This window comes from Mustela putorius, unplaced genomic scaffold, assembly GCF_011764305.1.
Source record: "Mustela putorius furo isolate JIRA1106 unplaced genomic scaffold, ASM1176430v1.1 tig00537350_pilon_pilon_pilon, whole genome shotgun sequence".
In the NCBI taxonomy this organism is placed as follows: domain Eukaryota; kingdom Metazoa; phylum Chordata; class Mammalia; order Carnivora; family Mustelidae; genus Mustela; species Mustela putorius.
The window spans coordinates 2,140,839-2,162,160 of NW_025422471.1; the positions used below are offsets into that span (position 1 = coordinate 2,140,839).

Below are 21,322 nucleotides of genomic sequence, written 5' to 3' on the forward strand. Positions count from 1 at the left end.
CAATTCAGTGCCATCAAATTAAAAAGTACCTAAACTGGTAGCTTGCCCTGAGTGTGAGGCCCAGGCAAAATGACTCTTTTGCTTCCTCTAATCAATCCTTCAGTGTTCTCCTCACCCCCTTTCTCCTTATTCCCATTAATACTACTTCCTTTGTGCACCCAGCCACAACTTGTTTAGAAGTTAAGTGGCACTGGGCCCAGGGGACTTGCCGTATCTGACCACCTCACTGTTCAGACTTTGAAGGTCTTGTGAGGAGCACACAGGAGAGCCTTGGCTGGTGGGTAGCTGGAGGAAACCAGATAGCCTGGTGAGTAGTTGGAGGAGACCAGATAGTCAATGACAACTTTGTTCCTCTCCCCTATATCCCAAGGAAGCCTCTGTTAGTTCTGAAAGTCTCAGGAATCGAAGTGGAGAATCAGGAGAAACTAAAGGAAAGGGGGTCTGACTTTAATCCTTCCCCTGTATCACTTTCATATTAGCGATGGAGGAAAAAGACTAGATGGAATAGTTCTCCTCCAATACCACGTTTTTCTATTGCATCATAATACAAAATCTGTAGTCTCTGAGCTTCTGAGCAGTGTTTTGTTCTGGGTTTTGCTCTACTTATTTAGAATTTCATCCTTACAAATATATATACATATAACATATATGTATATATGTACATATCAAGAAATATGTATGTATCAAGAGATACATATATGTATATATATACAAATATATATATAAGGATATATATCCTTACAAATATATATATTACTCATTTTTTCAATTTTATGTAATAAATAGTGATAAAATGATCATAGTGATGGTTTATGTGACTTGATCATAGCTAGAAGTAAATCAGTGGCAAATCTGCCTAGGCTTTCAGAACAAGACTTAGAGTCAGACCTCTGTTAAGCCATACCCAACTATGTTTAATAATCACTAATTTTACCTAGGGTAATTAATACGGTTTGAAGAGGTAATGGCTTCTATTTATGTAATGTAAAAAAAACCAAAACAACACAAAACAAAACCTAAAGTGCAGAAAAAATATATATTAAAAACATAATTTTTTAAAAAATTAAAAAAAAATAAAAACTCTCAGGTCATGATCCCAGCATCCCAGGATCTATCCCTGCATTAAGCCCCCCCGCCCCACACTGGGCTCTCTGCTCAGCAGGGAGCTTCCTTCTCCCTCTCCCTCTGCCTGTCACTCCCCCTGTTTGTGCTCTCTCTCTCTCTCTGTCAAATAAACAAAACCTTAAAAAAAAAAAATGTACAGAGGACTCAATTACACATTTCTCCAATGAAGATCTACAAATGGCCAGAAAGCACAGGGAAATATGCTCAGTATCATTAGTACTTGGGGAAAAGCAAATCAAAACCACAATGAGATATCACTTCACATCTAGAATGGCTGCACTATATTTTAATGGAAAATAGCAAGTATTGATGAGAATGTAGACAAATTGGAACCCTTGTACATTGCTGATAGGAATGTAAAATGGTTCAGTTAATTAAGGAAAGAGTTTGGCTGTTCTTCAAAGATAAAATTACCGTATGTACCAGTAATTTCACTCCTGGGTGTATACCCAAAGGAACTAAAAGCTGGGACTGGAAGAGATATTTGAACATCAGTGTTTATTGCGGCATTATTCACAATGGCCAAAAGGTGGAAACAGCACAAGTGTCCATCAGCAAGTGAATGGATAAACAAAATGCAGTATATATGTACAATGGAATATTATTTAGCCATCAAAAGGAATGAAGTTCTGAATAATGCTACGTCATTGACTGTTGAAGGCATTATTCTAAATGAAATAAGCCAAACAAAAAGGACAAATATTGTATGATTTCACTTGATGAAATTTAAGAATAGGCAAATTTATAGAGACAGTAGATTAGTAGTTACTAGGGCCAAGGGGAGTGGGAAAGAGAGTTAATGGTTATTGATTACAAAGTTACTGTTTGAAATGATGAAAACATGTTAGAAATAGTGGTGATGCTTGCACAGCACTGTGAATACAATTAATGTCGATGAATGGTAGATTTCAAGTGGTTAAAATAGCAACTTCTATATTATATATATTTTACTATAATTTACCATCAAGTGAGTAACATAATATGCCAAAAACTGTTACAGTATTCACTTTAACTGGGTAAATTATATGCTGTGTGAATTATATCTCAGTTAAGCTGTTTAAAATTTGTAGAATGCAGCTCAAATTGTCCTTAGAGGAAAATTTATGACTTATGTGCTTATATTGGGAAAAAAAAAGGGTTATAAATTAATGAGCTAATGTAATTTAATGTGATCTAAACAGAACAAGTGAATAAGCCTAAAGAAAATGGAATGATTGAAATCATGAGAGTAATGGAAATTAATGGAATAGAAAATGAACATATAATGACATGAACTGAGGCAAAATTTAGCAATTCTACTAAGAAAAAATAAACCTAGGGAATTTATAAATAAACAATACTGTGAGGTAAAAAGGGTCAGGACCTATATGAGACATATATTTAAAAGATAGAAGATATTACAACTTTGTTTCAATAAACTTGAAACATTAAAATGGATAAATTCTAAAAAAAATTTAACTGACTGTGATTAAAAAAAATAATAAGCCAGATGATTTTGCCAAACATGACAAAATTTAAAGAACACATAGTATTACATCTTACACAAACTATTCAGTCTAGAAACAGGATACTCCTTCAGTCTTGACATGAGGGTGGCATAATTGTAATAATCAAAATCTGAAAAGGACAGAATGAAAAAGGAAAATAACAAGTTATTCTCCCATAAATACAAATGTGGCAATTGATAAATCACTGAACTCTACCTCTGAAATTAATAATGTATTACATGTTAATTAATTGATTAAATAAAATAAAAATTTCAAAATAAATACAAATACAAACACGAAAAAGAATAAAAAACAAACTGAATACAGTGACCTATAACAATATGCATTATGAGCAATTGAGTAGTAGATCCCCAAAATTAAAGATTGATTTAGAAAAGCAATTTGTATAATTAATGGCTACATTTCTAAGAGACATGGCAAGAAAGAGATGAAACACAAAAAACAGTTATAACTGAAGGAAATTTAAGGAACAAGTTAAAGAAGGATTAATGGAACCAGTAAGGGATAGTTGGACATCCCTTTGATGACCAGTAGGAGCCAGAAACCTATAGGAATGAAAGCGCAAGAAGAGGAAATGCTTAGTGAGAGATGGAGTTATGGAAGAAGGTTTAACCATCAGTATTTGTAGCCATCGAAGAATGTGTCTACTGCCAGAACCTTTGGTCAGTGCTGTGACCAACGGGGGCTCCCTATTTCCTCTCATTTGTCAGCCTCCAGGAAAAGCAAGTGGCAAGGAAGCTTCAGGATGCAAGCAGTAAAAATAAGCCTTGTAGGCAATGGAACAGTAAATGACAAGGAGCGGATTTGGGGTGTTCACTCTGAGAATAGCCAGTTAAACAAAAAGATCAGAAGTAAAAAGGAAACTTGTATAATCATCTAGAAGGCAAACTTGTGCCAAAGGCTAACTAGATAGTAAATATTTTTAGCTTTGCTGGCCATAGAACTACACATTTTTGCCATTGTAGTATGAAAGCAGCCATGTGTACTAAACAGGTATGTGTGGCTGTTTTCCAATAAAACTTTATTTTTTAAAAATGTGGGAAGGATTTGGCCTTTGAGGACACTAGTTTTTAGACCCTGGATCTAGTAGATGCAGAAAAAAATATTCGCTGAATATTAACATCCATTTGAAATTTAGAACAACAAGAGCAACAGGAAACTCTTGGCAAACTCAAAAGAACATTTCCCTATCCTGATACAGTATATGTTATTAAGAAAAAATTTTATAGTAAGCTTTATACTTAATGAGGAAAACATTGAAAGTATTCTCCTTAAGATCATGAACAAGACAGGTGTCACTGCTATTGTATTAGGTGCTCTAGCCAATATATTAGGACAAGAAAAAAGAAAAGTCATAAGGATTACGAGAAAAACTAGTCATTTGCAATAGAAATTATTATCCATATAAATCAATATGAAAAAGAAAATCCAATGCAAAAATGGGCAAAAGTCTTGAACAAGTACTTCATAGGAGAGAAAAGTGAACATGAACAGCACCTACAGATACCTTTTGTTTGCCCCTACATACCAACTTTACATTCTTTTCCTGTGCTCTGTCCAGGATCCTGGCATTGGCAGAGTTCCTATTCCCTTTGACTTCCAGTTGGATTTAGCCAATGGAGCTTCCTGACAATAGACCAGAAGGAGGGAGGAGAATGAAGTTGAGATATTCTCCTTGATCCCTTCCTCACTCTAGCTATTTCTTTTAGCCATAGTTTCCTGCTTTGTAAGAACTATTCTAGGGTTTCAGTAACCTTTTCCTCTTCTTGTCCTTTTGGGTTTAGGGTGGAAACAACACTATTGTGGACAGACTGGGTTCTCCTACACTCCATGTACATCTTTGTACTTAGTTCCTTTGATTACTAACTTGTCATTTGTTCCCTGTTGGATTCCTGATACAGTCAATTGACATACAAAAAGATGCTCAACCTCATTAATAGCCAGAAAAAAATGCAGATCAAAGCCCTTATTAAAGACGATTTAAAACTACCATATTGGGAATAATTAAAAATATCAGCAAGGATGTAGAGGAGATAATACAGTTATACATAGTTGGTGAGTGTATCAATAGACACAACTATTTTGGAAAAATAGTTTAGCTTTATGTAGCAAAGCAAAGCTGAAGATGCAGCAAGTCTATAATCCAGCAATTTTGCACCAGGAGCTATGTCCAACCAGGAGCTATGTTCAAGAATGTTTATAAGAGGGGCACCTGGGTGGCTCAGTGGGTTAAGCCACTGCCTTCGGCTCAGGTCATGATCTCAGGATCCTGGGATCGAGTCCCGCATCGGGCTCTCTGCTCAGCAGGGAGCCTGTTTCCTCCTCTCTCTCTCTCTGCCTACTTGTGATCTCTCTCTGTCAAATAAATAAATAAAATCTAAAAAAAAAAAAGAATGTTTATAAGAGGATTTTTTTCATAATAATAAAACATTGGAAACACCATAGATTTCCATCAATAGAATTGATAAATTGTGACATATTTGTACAGTAGAATGCTAAATGCAATGAAAATGAGTAGGTTAAAGCTACATAAAAAGAAAGCATGGATGAAATCAGAAACATCATAGGGAGCAGAAAAATCAACTTAACAGGAGAAGATGACAAATTCTGAATAGAATGAGAAAAGGAGCCATGTGTATACCTAGTGGAAGAGCATTCCAGAGAGAAGAAATAGCAAGTGAGAAATGTAGTGTTTCTGTGTCTGGCATTTTGAGGAATAAGAAGGGGTCCAGGAGACCTAGAATGAAATAAGGAAAAATATAACAGGAGACCACAGAGGCTAGGGGGTGAAATAAATTGTGTTCAGCCATGTAGGTCATTGTATGGACTCTGTTTTTAGTTTAATATGGGAGCTCACTGAAAGTGTTTGAGAAAAGAGACATGATCTGACTTACTATTTTTGTTTTAGATAATCACTCTGCAAACTGGAATAGGAATGGTCAGAAAAAGCACACTGGCAGACTGGTTATGAGGCTGTTGTGGTAATTCAGGGGAGAGATGACGGCACGGATAGCAGTGGAGGCGATGAGAAATGGTTAGTATCAGTTATATTTTAAAGGTAAACAGGATTTGCTGACACCAGAGATAGCTTTTAGAGGAGGAGAGGAATCTATGAGGATTATAAACTTTTTAGGCTTGCAGGACTAGAAGCACGGAGATGAAGAAGACTAGGAAGAACAGGTTTGGGAAAGAAAAGAGAAGTTCAGTTTGAACGTGTTGAGTTTGAGATGCTTATTATACGTTGAGTAGATCCACTGGGTAGATATTTGGATATGAATCTGGAGTCCTGGGGATAGGAATTGAGCATTCACTTATGCACAGTTTGGAACTCTCCAGAATGAAACTTTAATTAATATGTGTCCCTTTGGAGAGGCCAAGACATTCTCTTTGCTACAGAGATCTGTACTTGCTATTGACCTGCCACATTTCTTGTTAATCTTGGCTGAGGTAGTGATCCAAGACATCTGGTGACTGATTATACATAGTCTGTGGCATTATTTATATTACCTGGCCAATCGAACAGATGCTCAAGCAAGGTTCCTAGCTTTATGAATGATGGCAGCAGAGCATTTGGCCCCCTTCCGCCTTTTGATGGGTATACCAGATGTGAACGCCACATTTAAGTGACTACAAATAAAGCCTGCAAGTTTTCAAGAATCTCATTCTCATCTGCCAATAGAAACCTAATGAGATAGAACATTAGTCTTTGCAGTAACATATTATTTTGTAATCACATAGCACTTGGTCTTTGCTAAGGAATTTACAATCCAGTGTAATTTATATAGAATATCAATTTCCTACTTTTACCTCAATTTTCAATTTGAAAATTGGAGACAGAACCTTTTTTTTTTTTTCCAGAATAAGAATCAGAAATTCTTAGGAATATGTCCTATCCTACCTCACAAACTTGAAGTTATTAGCCTTCAATCCTAAATCTTCCTTTGAATTCCAGTCAGTTCATAATAGAACGTGAAAGTCTTAGCATAGTATGTATTTTAATGAGATACCTGAATTGCCAAGATCATTGGGATACAGAGCTTTTCTGAAACAATATGATATTTCAGTTCACTCTGACAGGAAGCTGTGTTTGGCTCCAGTGGTAAAGAATTTTATTCCAACTGTGTGGAAAGACTGGTCATGTACAAGTAGGGAAGACAGAATGGGCACTGAAGGTACTGAAGGAGTAGAAAGCTGAATGTTTTCTGTTCTCCTCCTACACAGTTCCTTTCTTTCCATAGCTAGCTTCTCATCTCTCCCCTATGGGAGACTCTTCAGGTTTTGAATGTCACAGACTTGGGCTCCCTGAGCTGTGGAATCCACAGTAGGCAGTAGATGTGCCTGACAGTGAGATGGAGGGCAGGAAGGTACAGCAAGAGGACGGCACCAGGTAGAGAAATTGTGCTGTGGGATGCAGACTTCCACACACAACAAAAATGTTCCCATATCTGTAGGCCTTTACCTAAGCAAGGAAAGCAGGGCTGCAGGACACCCTGGGAAAGAGTAGGCAGCTGGCCTAAGCAGGACAGCTATAGGGCATTTTCACAAGTGTGAAGCTAGAGAATTCATTAGTGAGGCCCCTGGTAGAGGTAGGAATGATTCATTATTTGAAGGAGATATGACTCAGTTTTGGAAGATACAAAGCGATTTCTACACGGCCCGACTGTGACTAGGAGTTTTCAGGCTTTGAGGATGGTCTTTGTTTGCCAGTTTTGAATATGATTGTGTGTGTGTGTGTGTGTGTGTGTGTGTGTGTGTGTAAAATTAACATACAATAAAATTCACTCATTTAAAGTGAAAATTCAGGGGCACCTGGGTGGCTCAGTGGGTTGAGCCTCTGCCTTTGGCTCAGGTCATGATCTCAGGGTTCTGGAATCGAGCCCACATCAGGCTCTTTCCTCGGTGGGGAACCTGCTTCCCCCTCTCTCTCTGCTTGCTTCTCTGTCTACTTGTGATCTCTGTCTCTCTCTCAGTCAAATAAATAAATAAAATCTTTAAAAAAATAAAAATAAAGTAAAAATTCAATGGTTTTTAGTAGTCATAGAGTTATTATTTTAATCATTTAATACAGGAAATTTAATTGCAAACAACTTGAAACCAGCCATGCTGCCAGCCGCATTCTCCTATTCTTCCACAGAATCCATGCCTACCTCTTCCCCATCATTCTCCAGAGCTGCCAAGTTCTCCTGGGCCTCAGAGACCTCTCTTTCCTACATGCCTTCTCCCACATACAATACATAAATGTTCACTTTGCTTCGTGAGATCAAACTTACGGTTTGGGCAGGCCCAGACCTCAGCCACGGCAGTGGTATTGCTTAGTACGCCGACACTCTGTTGCTCTTTGGCCACGTCTCCCTGGGGGATGACAATCAGAGGGCTGGTAATTGACGTCCACTTTAAATCTAGTTGGGCAACATCCACAAACTGGATGTTGCATTTCATCCTGTTGCTGGCAAAGGCTGTGTTGATATTGGCTCGTCCCTCCAACACCACAGGCCACAAACCATGTACTTGGCCATTTGACTGGCTGGCTTCAGGCAGGTGTTGGTGATCTTGCTGCTCATCGTAGGCCTTCTTAGCTGAGATGCCTCAGAGTCAGTGGCCCGGGGAAAGTAGATGTGGGGGTATGGAACCAGGTTGGTTGGGAAGCCTGTCAAATTCACATTCAGGGTACTGTCAAATTGCAGAGACGTAATGATGATAGACACAACCTGCCCAATCAAATGATGGAGATTAGTATGTATGATATCCTGGTTGTGCTGACCTATGTCGTAGATGGCTTCCTTGGTGACCATGAAGGCACAGCAAGAATGATCGAAGGTCATGTGAATGATCAAGAAGGAATTGTGGGGCTCCACCATGGCTGTTGAAACCTGGAGGACTGGCAAACTTGAGGTTGGGCTTCTTGCCATACACCACCAAGAACTGATTCATGAGTAGGGGCACAAACCTGGGACTGGCGTTGTCCCCAGAGCTGTGGAAGATGAGCAAGTCCCACAGCACTGTACAAAGATCTGCCAGTTTTCAGATCCAGTCCAGGTCACAATCTCCTAGCCAATGATGTAATGGCCTTTGGCATCATTATCGCCTGTGTCTTCTTTCCCAGGGATCAATACCAAGCACCCATTTTTTAAACTTTTCTGAACTTAATTTTAATTTTCTCTTATTTCTTAAAATGGCAATGGGTTAACAAAATATGCAAATGATTTTGAGTGCCATTATATATGTTTACTTTTCCTTCCTTAAGTGTTCATGTTAAAAAGAAAAAGTAGCTGAACTATTTCATGGTTTTCTGTTCTTTGGTTTGGAGAATAGTGACTCCATTGTCAAAGATGACATGGATACTGTCAGTATCTATGTGACAGCTGATGTTACAGATCTTTTCAAATACCTGGGTGCTTGGTATGATGTGGACATAAAAACTGGGTGACTCGCAGCATTTTAAATTATTCTTGAAGACACAGCCGTCATTCACCAAATGGCCCCTCTTCTAGGAGTGTACAAATCCATGCAAATTTTTACTGTTTTACCACCAGATGTCAGCCATTCACTACACTGGTAATAACTACCCTGAAGATGCTTTATAAAAATCTATGTGGCTGTCACCTTCATCTCTCCTTCCCTCTGTCCCTCTCTCACCCCTTCCTGCTCTGACCATCCGTCAGTTTTTTTGACCACTTCAGAGAAGGAAAGGAGAGGGAATCCCAAAATCCAAACGTTTGGTAGCTGGCTTTCTATCAGTAAGAAAGGTGAGGACCTGAGCAGTTAAGTAGGATGATAGAAGGTATTTGACCATATTTGTGCCATGAGTTTGGGGAATATATCATACTAATTATAAATAAAATGAGGGGATTCATTTATGTTCTTGAACAGATGCTACCAATATTTATTGGAGTGAGATAAAGACTCAGTCATTTACAGAAGAATGCTTGCTAATAAATGAAGAAAAAATAATATAATTAGAAAACCATTATTATTTAAGAACTCCCCCCAAATTATAAATTTAGGAAAACATCACCAATGGATATAAAAACTATTAGGTAAAAGTTTTGGGGGAGTAGATACTCACATGATCTTAAAAATGCTTTCTCTCCTACTTTGTCTCTTAATTTCACAAAACAAACTGAGGGTTGTTGGGGTGGGGGGTTGGTAGGGAGACAGTGGTGGGATTATGGACTTTGGGAAGGGTATGTGCTATGGTGAGTGCTGGGAAATGTGTAAACCTGACGATTCACAGACCTGTACCCCTGGGGCTAATAATACATTATTTGTTAATAAAAAAATAAAAAATAAATCTCAAAAAAATGTTTTCTCTCAGAAACACTTTATAAAGAAAAGGTAGAAATGGAACATATATAATGGGGAATTTGTTGTACATTTAAAAACATTTTTATTGTTTTTAAGATTTTACTTATTTATTAGAGAGAGAGAGAGCACGAATTGCGGGGCGTAGGACCAAAGGAGAGGGAGAAGCAGACTCCCCACTGAGCAGGGGGCTGGGGGCTGGATGCAGGGTTCAATCCCAGGACCCTGAGATCATGACCCGACTCAGCCATCCAGGTGCCCTGGACATCATTTTACTTAAGTGATCAAATGTAGCATCATCAATAATGGAGCAAACTGACATTGTGTGTCTCCTAATATGAGGCGGTGGGAGGTAGGCATCATCAGAATTATAAATCAATCATGAGAAAAAAAGATGAAGTTACAGTGGGAGCCCTTGTGCAAAATGACTGGCCTGCACTATTTTTTTTTTTAAGATTTTTATTTATTTATCAGAGAGAGATCACAAGTAGGCAGAGAGACAGGCAGAGAGAGATGGTGGGGAAGCAGGCTTCCTGCTGTGCAGAAAGCCTGATGCAGGATTTGATCCCAGGACCCTGAGATCAAGACCTGAGCTGAAGGCAGAAGCTTAACACAGTGAGCCACCCAGGTGCCCCAGACTGGATTATTAAAAGTGTTGATGTTTTGGAAGAAAAAGAATGGCAAAAGAATTACATTAAAGAGACAAAAGAGGGGTTGCCTGGGTGGCTCAGTGGGAAGAAGCCTCTGCCTTGGGCTCAGGTCATGATCTCAGGGTCCTGGGATGGAGCCCCGCACTGGGCTCTCTGCTCAGCAGGGAGCCTGCACCCCCACCCCACCCCCCGCCTGCCTCTCTGCCTACTTGTGCTCTCTCTCTGTCAAATAAATAAATTTTTTTAAAAAGGAGACAAAAGAGTTGTAAGAAACAAATGCATCATGTGAATATTAATTGGATCCTGGATCAAAAATAGAAAGCTCCAAAGGGAATTTTAGAGATACTGGGGGTTCAAATGTAGACTACCATATTAGCCGATATTAAGGAATCAGTGTTCAATTCTTTTGTGTAACAATGTTTCTGTGGTTATGTAGGAGAATGCCTAATTTGTAGGTGATATGTGTTGAACTATTGAGAGTAAATGTTATGATGTCCTCAAATTATTCTCAAATTGCTCAGTAGAGGTAAACTAGTGTGTGCATGCATTGCACACCTGTGAGAAAGAGAAAAACACATATGGCAAAATGTTAATCTCTGTTAAGTGTAAGCGAAGGGTATATGGATAGTCAATATGACAGTCTTCAGTATTGCTATAGCTTTGAAATTTTCAGAGGAAGAACTGGGGACAAAAGAACATCATAATTTGTTTGTATTAGAATGAATAGTATTGACTGAACATCCATGATTTATCTTTTTTTAAGTAAGGCAACTATCTCTTTTATTGATTCGAAGCTACCTGTTTCCATCAACCTTAGATGAGTAGAAATCGTAGTATAAGAGACAGATTTTAGGTCTCAAATCTTTGCTCTTGTTTTCTTTGTATATTTTTCATTGTCATTATTTTTGCGAACGATCCAAATTGAACACTTCTTCTTGTATTCAGTATTGTTTGTGGGAATTTGAGACTCTTTTCATTTATACACTGGTACAGACTTAATTGCTCAATGTCCCTTTTTAATGTAATAATTTAAGCACCACACAAATAGGCATTTCAGTAAACCTCTTTATCCAAGAAATAGAACATTAGTGCCTGTCTACTGTTTTTTTTTTCTTACCAGAATCAACATTTATTCAACTGGCAGTAGTATCTGAAGTTTCCTTGGTGAAACAAATTCTCTATAAATCATCAGTGTGGTTACTGTGAGATGTGACTCTGCTCTGGTTCTACATATCCCACTTGCCCTGCCTATGGTGATTTATTCTAAAGTTGCACAGAAATCAAATCAGGCCAGTTAGTCAATGTATTAGAACTCTTTAGAAAGGGAAGGTATCTCCCTCAAAGTTAATGCTGGGAGGATTTAAACTCAGAGTTGCTGGTTGCCACCTTTATTACTTCTGGGTGGAGAGTGTGCATGAAAATGAATCCTTTGTAGAAGAAAGACAAACTGAGGGACGAGGGGAGGCAAATTCCTGATAGCATCTTCTGAGTTGCTGAATCTAGCCATGCCTGAGTTTTTCAGTTATGTGAATGAATAAATAGTAGTACTATACCTTAATAAATTATTAATTTTTCATTATTATCATTATTAATTCTTAATAAGTAAGAATTGTGTAAATTGTGATTTATGACTAAAGAACTTTGACTAATAAAATGGTCTGTATTTTATAGGCATATAAGATACAGCTATAGGTGGGTTCAGAATGGTGTATAGTAAGATCTAGTGCTTGGAATTTCAGAACTTTCTCATCTTAACCAGGCGTTCTTTCCAAAGTCAATATTGGCTAAGACTAGGCTGCACTACTGAATGGAACTACCTCCTTATCTGGAAGTTAATCGTAAGAACCAGTGCATTTGTGCTGTTTCATCCATTTGCATGCTTACGTCAGCTCCTGGACAATATATATTTTTAAAGACATGGAGAGTGATGTTAGTATAATAGAGGAACCAAATGAAGCATTCTCAAGTAACTGGTTTGTTCAGGTTATGTATGTATGTGTATAGGAGAAAACGCACTTTTCCTCAAAAATGAAGAGTTCTTTTATTGTCAAACTTGTCTTTATAAACTCGTCTATTTCATATTCTTTCTTCATATGTCCAAACTTGGGCACTCTCTTATCAAGTCTTCTTTGGTAAATCCCTGTGATGGTACAGTGTACTCAGTTTTGGAGCACAGAAAATACTTGTTTCTTGTTTTGTACCTTTAGTTTAGAGGTATGACCGACATCTCTGGGTATTGGTGTTTCAGAAATTGGAAGTCTATAAGGAGGAGTCACATTTATCATCATCAGTGTATTCTCTAGATTGAATATATATGCTCCCTTAAATAAGGATGCAGGAAAAACACACCAAATGTATCTGGTGGATTCTTGCCTTTAGGTGTGATTTGAAAGGAGAAAATAAGACTAGCGTGGTGGCCTGTGGACGACATCACTTGTATTTTTGTCTTTGGGATGATCCTTGTTAAGGGAATGGAAGGGAGATGTTGCTGGTAGGTAAGTTCTGGCTGTGAAGATAATTTGCACCTGTGGTTTCTGTGATGTGGGTTTGAGGAAGTGGGGTCAATGACTTCTAGGCCTCTCTCTCTGGAGACCATATATTTGAGAACATGGCTTCGTATGCCTAATAATTGTTTTAAGGCTTGGCTACTCTCTGTGGGACTTTATTTCTTGGAGATGGTCCATAGAACACCTGGGTCCAGATCACCAGGGATGCTTCTTAAAAATGCAGAGATCTGGGCCCCACCCAGCATAGTGAATCAGAAACTCTGGGTACGGGATCAAGAGTCCGTCCTCTCAAAATAAGTACCCACAGCTGATACTTATATTCACTGAAATCTGAGAAGTATGCTATGGGCATCATCAACTTTGACTTACACCAACTTTGAGCTATTAGGTAGATGACAGTCTGGGGAAAAGGCCCTAAAACCAAGTCTTTGGCTTCCCTTGTCATTCACCTACTTAAATATTCAATTTATATAACAGTTGAGTGAGAGTTTAAAGATGCATGGGAATTTTGAGAAAGAATATGCTGATTTGATAAACTAAGAAGAAAGCTTAGAACAAAAGATTTTATGCATATGATAATTCAGGGCCAATTCAGTGAATGACAGAGCAATTCTTTTTCCTCCCCCAAATAATACTCTCTGGATAATTTAATGTAAAAAAATCAAAGCCCAGCTGTTTCTCTTTGTCTTTTTAATAAGTCAATTATGCTTATTTTTTTATCCAATTTAAAACACTGAGAAATTAAGGCAGTCAGATCTTGGTATTAATGGTCAAAATTAAAATACCCCAGATCCCATCTTCTCTCTCCAAACATTTGTAAACCATAACGTATGTGAAAATATAGGTATCTACTCATAGTAACTGGCACAGTGGAACAGCTGTTCTCAAAGACAGCAGTTTTCAATGCTGGATGCACATTAGAATTACTTAGAGATATTAAAAAGCATGGCCTATACCAAGATACTCCTCTAAGTCAACTAAATCAGGATCTCTGGAAGGAGTGCCCCCTGTCTTTTTTTCTTCTTTAATTCCCCAGGTGGTTCTACAGTAAAGCCAGGTATAGGATGCACTTCTTTAGGTACTTCCTAAGCAGAGCAATCTCTGAGGGTCTCAATAAATGAAATTCAGCTAAGAGCAATCATCAGTGGAGAGACTTAAGGCAATGGAGTTCATTCATTTCTAGTGTACCATCTTCAGTCAAGCCAAGTTAGCAGAATAAGGGTAGTGTACTAGGACAGGATTGTAATACCCCTGAGTTTCTTTTCCCAACTCTTCTTTTTTTCATGCCATTTGCTTATATTAGGCATAAAATTCTGCACGTTATAGTAAGGGACATACGTAAGAACAGACCTGCAAAAGGTATTTGTCTACTCAATGGATATCGTTGAAGACCCCAATGACACATCTTGCTGTCTTTTAGAAGGTACTTGGGAGCAAGTTTTTCTGGTCTTATAATTAGGAACTCTTAATGTTTAATGGGCTCATGAATTATGTAAGTAATCGATTTTTATTTAATGAGCTGCTAGAAAGTTTAGAGGCAAATTCTCTCCCTCGAGCAGATGTAATAGGAATGACTTTTGTATTAACTTTTCCATTTTTATCTTTGTTCTCCCTTTATCTTTCTCACCTCCTTATAGTACATCATTTTCATATTTATTTTTATTTTTTTGAATCCATCAAGTCACTGTAAACTGTTTAGGAACATTTGATAACATTCAAAAAAGTAGCTGATGGAGCTGAGGGTCAAATATTGTACCACAAAAGTGCAAGTCAGCTAATTTCCTCAGTGTAAGCAGACTTGAGCACCATCAAAGTCAGTGCATAAAACATTTATTTTGGGGTATTGGACTAATCCTCACATTGAAATAAAAAAACAAATATGTAAGATACAGTGGACAGGCACATATACATCAGAAGAGTTGTTATTCTACATTTACATATTTACTGCGGATGGTACCAAAAGGGAAATAAAGGAGTCGTCAAGAAAGGAAAATGCTATTCCTCATTTGAGAAGGAAGATCAAAGGAATACAAAGAAAGGTGAAGTTTCTACTTGGGGAGGATGCCCAAATTAAGCTTGCAAGAGAAGGCAATCATCTTTGGTATCACTGATGAGAGGAAAAAAATCTGAGTTAGGTTTTTTTTTTTTTTTTTTTTAAAGATTTTATTTATTTATTTGACAGACAGAGAACACAAGTAGACAGAGGCAGTCAGATAGAGAGAGAGGGAAGCAGGCCCCCTGCCGAGCAGAGAGCCCGATGCAGGACTCGATCCCAGGAACCTGAGATCATGACCTGAGCCGAAGGCAGCGGCTTAACCCACTGAGCCACCCAGGCGCCCCTGAGTTAGGTTTTTAAAAATAGGGGCGCCTGGGTGGCTCAGTGGGTTAAGGCCTCTGCCTTCGGCTCGAGTCGTGATCCTGGGGTCTTGGGATCGAGCCCCGCATCGGGCTCTCTGCTTTGCGGGGAGTCTGCTTCCTCCTCTCTCTCTCTCTGCCTGCCTCTCTGCCTACTTGTGATCTCTGTCTGTCAAATAAATAAATAAAATTAAAAAAAAAATAATTTAAAAATAACATAACTGGAAGACACTCTAACATAATTTTTTACAAAGCAGTCTATAGTGTTTTCATGACTGGTCAATTAAATCTCCGCTATGCCACTACTAAGATGCTTGAATTGCATGTAGGCATTTTGAAGAAAGGGATCTAGAGTCTGATTATTATATGAAGCAAAGTTATCAGGTTCTTACTAAATTGCATTGATGGATTATAATGAAAAAGATGTCATAAAAGTAATTTGTATGGGGGAGGAGCAAGATGGCAGAGGAGTAGGAAATCTAAATTTCTTCGGGTCCCAGGAATTCAGCTAGATAGTTATCAAACCATTTTGAACCTACAAACTCAACAGGAGATCGAAAAAAAGAATAGTAGCAATTCTCGGAACAGAAAAGCGACCACTTTCTGGAAGGTAGGACATGCAGAGAAGTGAATCTGAGGTGCTATATGGGAAGATAGACCGCAGCGGGGAGGGGCTGGCTCCCAGGAAGCAGTAGAGCAACGGAGAACAAAATCAGAACTTTTAGAAGTCTGCTCCATGGAGGAACGTCATTCCAGAGGCTAAGCGTGGGGTGGAGTCCTCACGGGCACAGTGTGGTCATAGGACCTGTGGGGGGGGGGGGGTCACAGAAAGGCCTGGGGTGTCTGAGTACAGCAGAGCTCCCAGGTATTGGAGTGGGAAAGCAGGCTACAGAGAGGAACCGAAGAGTGGGCTCTCAGCTCGGGGTTACCTTAAACCAGGGCTTAGTCAGGCATACCTCATGGAGCAGGGACCCCACAACAGGCAGATCCGGGGAGATGCCATCCCCTCTTCCACTGAGAGGAGCAGTGCAGGAGCATGCTGCAGGAATCTGCTGGGTTTGGAGACTCCAAACAGGGCCATGGGCCAGAGATAGAAATGCTCAGTTACAGGCTGGGCAGTGCAGCCGGAGACCAGGGAGGCGGGAGTGATTGAGCGCTTTTCTCCAGGGTCACTCTGAGGAATGCAGCCCCGAGCTCTTGGCTCCTACCCTGGGGAGACTGGGAGGCCTCCATTTTCATTCCCATCCTCCAGAACTCTACGGAAAGCATTCAGGAAACAAAAGCTACAGAGAACCTGAGCAGATTCCTTAGGCTGCCCCAGCAAAGGCAGTGCAATTCTGCCTCAGGCAAAGACATTTGAGAATCACTGAAACAGGCCCCTCTCCCAGAAAATCTGCAAGAACCTCTGGCCAAGACCAAGTTCACTGATCAATGAGAATTGCAAAACATCAGAGCTATGGGAACACAGCACATAGAATTCATGGCTTTCCCCCAGGATTCTTTAGTCTTTCAAAGTTACATTTTTTAGATTTTCTTTTTTTCTTATTCAATTCTTTTTAAAAATTTCCCCTTTCCTATTTTAACTTAACTATTTTATCAATAACTTTTTAAAAATCTTTTTAAAAAATTTTTTAAATTTTCATTGTTATAGTCATATTTTATCTTTTTTAAAATTTAAAATTTAAAATCTTTTTTAAAAATTTTAAAAATTTTCATTGTTATAGTCATATTTTATCCCTTCATTGTATTTAACCTTATTTTTTATATACATATATGTCTTTCTTTCTTCAAAATTTTGGGATATAGATTCTTCTAACAGAGCAGAACATACCCTAAATCTAGCATATAGCTTTGTTCTAGTCTCTAGCCTGATCACATTCTCTCCTTTATTTTTCTTTTTTCAACTTATCAATCCTTTTTTTAAAGGGACTTTAAAAATTTTCATCTTATAGTCATATTCCATCCCTTCGTTGTGTTTACCCTTGTTTTTGTATATATATAAGTTTTTTTTCTTTAAAATTTTGGGAGGCATTCTCTCCTAACAGACAAAAATACACCCAAAATCAACTGTGTGGCTCTTTTATATTCACCAGTCTAATTATATACATATATATATTTCAGTGAGGGGGTGGAAAACAATTTACCATGCTAATGGACTTCAAAACAAAGCTGGGGTGGCAATCTTGACATCAGATAAAATAGATTTTAATCCAAAGACTATGGTAGGAGACACTATATCATATTTAAAGGGTCTGTCCAACAAGAAGAGCTAACAATTTTAAATATCTATGCCCCTAACACAGGAGCAGCCAACTATATAAGCCAATTAATAACAAAATCAAAGAAAGACATCAACAACAATACAATAATAGTAGGGGACTTTAACACCTCCTCTCACTGAAATGGACAGGTCATCTAAGCAAAAGATCAACAAGGAAATAAAGGCTTTAAATGACACACTGGGCCAGAGGGACATCACAGATATATTCAGAACATTCCATCCCAAAGCAACAGAATACACATTCTTCTCTAGTGCACAGGGAACATTCTCCAGAACAGATCACATCCTGGGTCACAGGTCTCAACCAGTACCAAAAGACTGGGATCATTCCCTGCATATGTTCAGATCATGATGCATTGAAACTAGAACTCAACTGCAACAGGAAAGTTGGAAAGAACTCAAATACGTGGAGGTTAAAGAACATCCTACTAAAGAACAAATGGGTCAACCAGGAAATTAAGGAAGAATTTTTAAAAAATCATGGAAATAAATGAAAATGAAAACACAACTGTTCAAAATCTTTGGAACACCACAAAAGTGGTCATGTGAGGAAAGTATATAACAATAGAAGCCTTTCACAGGAAACAAGAAAGATCTCGAATATACAACCTAACCCTAAAGAAGCTAGGAAGGGAACAGGAAATAAAGCCTAAACTCAGCAGGAGAAAAGAAATAATAAAGATCAGAGCAGAAATCAATGAAATAGAAGCCAAAAGAACAGTAGAACAGATCAACAAAACTAGGACCTGGTTCTTTGAAAGAATTAATCAGATTGATAACCCCCTGGCCAGACTTATCAAAAAGAAAAGAGAAAGGACCTAAATTAATAAAATTAATAAAATCATGAATGAGAAAGTACAGATCAAAACCAACATCTAAAGAAATACAAACAATTAAATGAACATTTTATGAGCAACTATTCACTAGAAAATCTGACCATCTGGAAGAAATGGATGCATTCCTAGAGACACATAAACTACCAAAACTGAACCAGGAAGAAATAGAAAACCTGAACAGACCCATAACCAGTAAGGAGATTGAAGCAGTCATCAAAAATCTCCCAATAAAGAAAAGCCCAGGGCCAGACGGCTTCCCAGGGGAATTCTACCAAGCATTTAAAGAAGAATTAATACCTATTCTCCTGAGACTGTTCCAAAAAATAGAAATGGAAGGAAAACTTCCAAACTCATTTGATGAGCCAGCATTACCTTGATCCCAAAACCAGACAAAGACCCCATCAAAAAGGAAAATTACACAGCATCTTTGTTACATCTTTGATGAACGCAGTTGCAAAAATTCTCACCAAAAGACTAGCCAATAAGATCCAACAGTACATTAAAAGGATCATTCACTACAACTAAGTGGGATTTATTCCTGGGCTGCAAGTTTGGTTCAACATCCACAAACCAATCAATGTGATACAACACATTAATAAAAGAAAGAATAAGAACCATATGATACTCTCAATATGATGCTGAAAAAACATTTGACAAAGTACAGCTTCCTTTCTTGATCGAAACTCTACACAGTATAGAATATCAATATCATCAAAGCCATCTATGAAAAATGCACAGCGAATATCATTCTAATGGGGAAAAACAGCTCTAATGGGGAAAAACAGGTCAGGAACACGGCAGGGATGTCCACTCTATTCAACATAGTACTAGAAATTCTAGCCTCAGCAATCAGACAACAAAAAGAAATAAAAGGCATCCAAATTGACAAAGAAGTCAAACTCTCACTATTTGCAGATGATATGATACTTTATGTTGAAAACCCAAAAGACTCCACTCCAAAACTGCTGGAACTCATACAGGAATTCAATAAAGTGTCAGGATATAAAATCAATGCACAGAAATCAGTTGCATTTCTATATACAAATAGCGAGACAGAAGAAAGAGAAATTAAAGAGTCCATCCCATTTACAACTGCACCCCAAACCATAAGATACCTAGGAATAAATCTAACCAAAGAGGCAAAGAATCTGTACTCAGAAAACTATAAAGTACTCATGAAAGAAATTGAGGAAGACACAAAGAAATGGAAAAGCATTCCATGCTCATGAATTGGAAGAACAAATATTATGAAAATGCCTATGCTACTTAAAGCAATCTACACATTTAATACAATCCCTATGAAAATACCATCAATTTTTTTGGAAAGAAATAAAACAAATAATCCTAAAATTTCTGTGGAACCGGAAAAGACCCCCAATAGCCAGAAGAATGTTGAAAAAGAAAGCCAAAGTTGGCGGCATCATAATTCCAGACTTCAAACTCTGTTACAAAGCATTAATCATCAAGACATCAAGACTGGCACAAAAACAGACAGATAGATCAATGGAATAGAATAGAGAGCCCAGAAACAGACCTTAAACTCTACAGTCAACTAATCTTCGACAAAGCAGGAAAGGATGCCCAATGGAGGAAAGACAATCTCTCCAACAAGTTGTGTTGGGAAAATTGGACAGCCACATGCAGAAAAATGAAACCGGACCATTTCCTTACACCACACACAAAAGTAGACTCAAAATGGATGAAAGAACTCCATGTGAGACAGAAATCCTTCTTCTTGAGGGGAGCACGGGTAGCAACCTCTTCAATTTCAGCCACAGCAACTTCTTCCTAGAAACATCACCAAAGGCAAGGGAAGCAAGGGCAAAAATGAACTACTGGGACTTCATCAAGATCAAAACTTTCTGCACAGCAAAGGAAACAGTCAACAAAACCAAAAGATGGGGACACCTGGGTGGCTCAGTTGGTTAAGTGGCTGCCTTGAGCTCAGGTCATGATCCCAGTAACCTGGGATCGAGTCCTACATCCGCTCCTTGCTCGGCAGGGAGCCTGCTTCACCCTCTGCCTCTGCCTGCCTCTCTGTCTGCCTGCGCTCTCTCTCTCTAATAAATAAATAAAATCTTAAGAACAAAACAAAAACAAAAGACAACCGACAGATGGGAGAAAATATATGCAAATGACTTATCAGATAAAGGGCTAGTATCCAAAATCTATAAAGAACTTTTCAAACTCAACACCCACAGAACAAATAATCCAATCAAGAAATGGGCAGAGGGGGACGCCTGGGTGGCTCAGTTGGTTAAGCAGCTGCCTTCAGGTCATGATCCCAGCGTCCTGGGATCGAGTCCCACATCAGGCTCCTTGCTAAGCAGGGAGCCTGCTTCTCCCTCTGCCTCTGCCTGCCATTCTGTCTGCCTGTGCTCGCTCTCTCCCCGTCTCTCTCTGATAAATAAATAAAATCTTTAAAAAAAAAAAAGAAATGGGCAGAGGACATGAACAGACATTACAGTAAAGACATCCAAATGGCCAACAGACACATGAAAAAGTGCTCAACATTACTTAGCATCAGGGAAATACAAAACTACAGTGAGGGGCTGCCTGGGTGGCTCAGTTGGTTGGGCGACTGCCTTTGGCTTGGGTCATGATCCTGGAGTCCCAGGATCGAGTTCCACATCCGGCTCCCTGCTCAGCAGGGAGTCTGCTTCTCTCACTGACCTTTCTTCACTCATGCTTTCTCTCTCTCATTCTGTCAAATAAATAAATAAAATCTTTCAAATAAATAAATAAATAAAAATAAAAG

At 38.5% G+C, this 21,322-nt stretch overlaps 1 pseudogene; it reads right to left on the reverse strand.

The window, feature by feature from the left end:
* Positions 1-7,768: 7,768 nt before the first annotated feature.
* Positions 7,769-13,016, reverse strand: LOC101681397 (annotated as a pseudogene).
* Between the last annotated feature and the right edge of the window lie 8,306 nt (positions 13,017-21,322).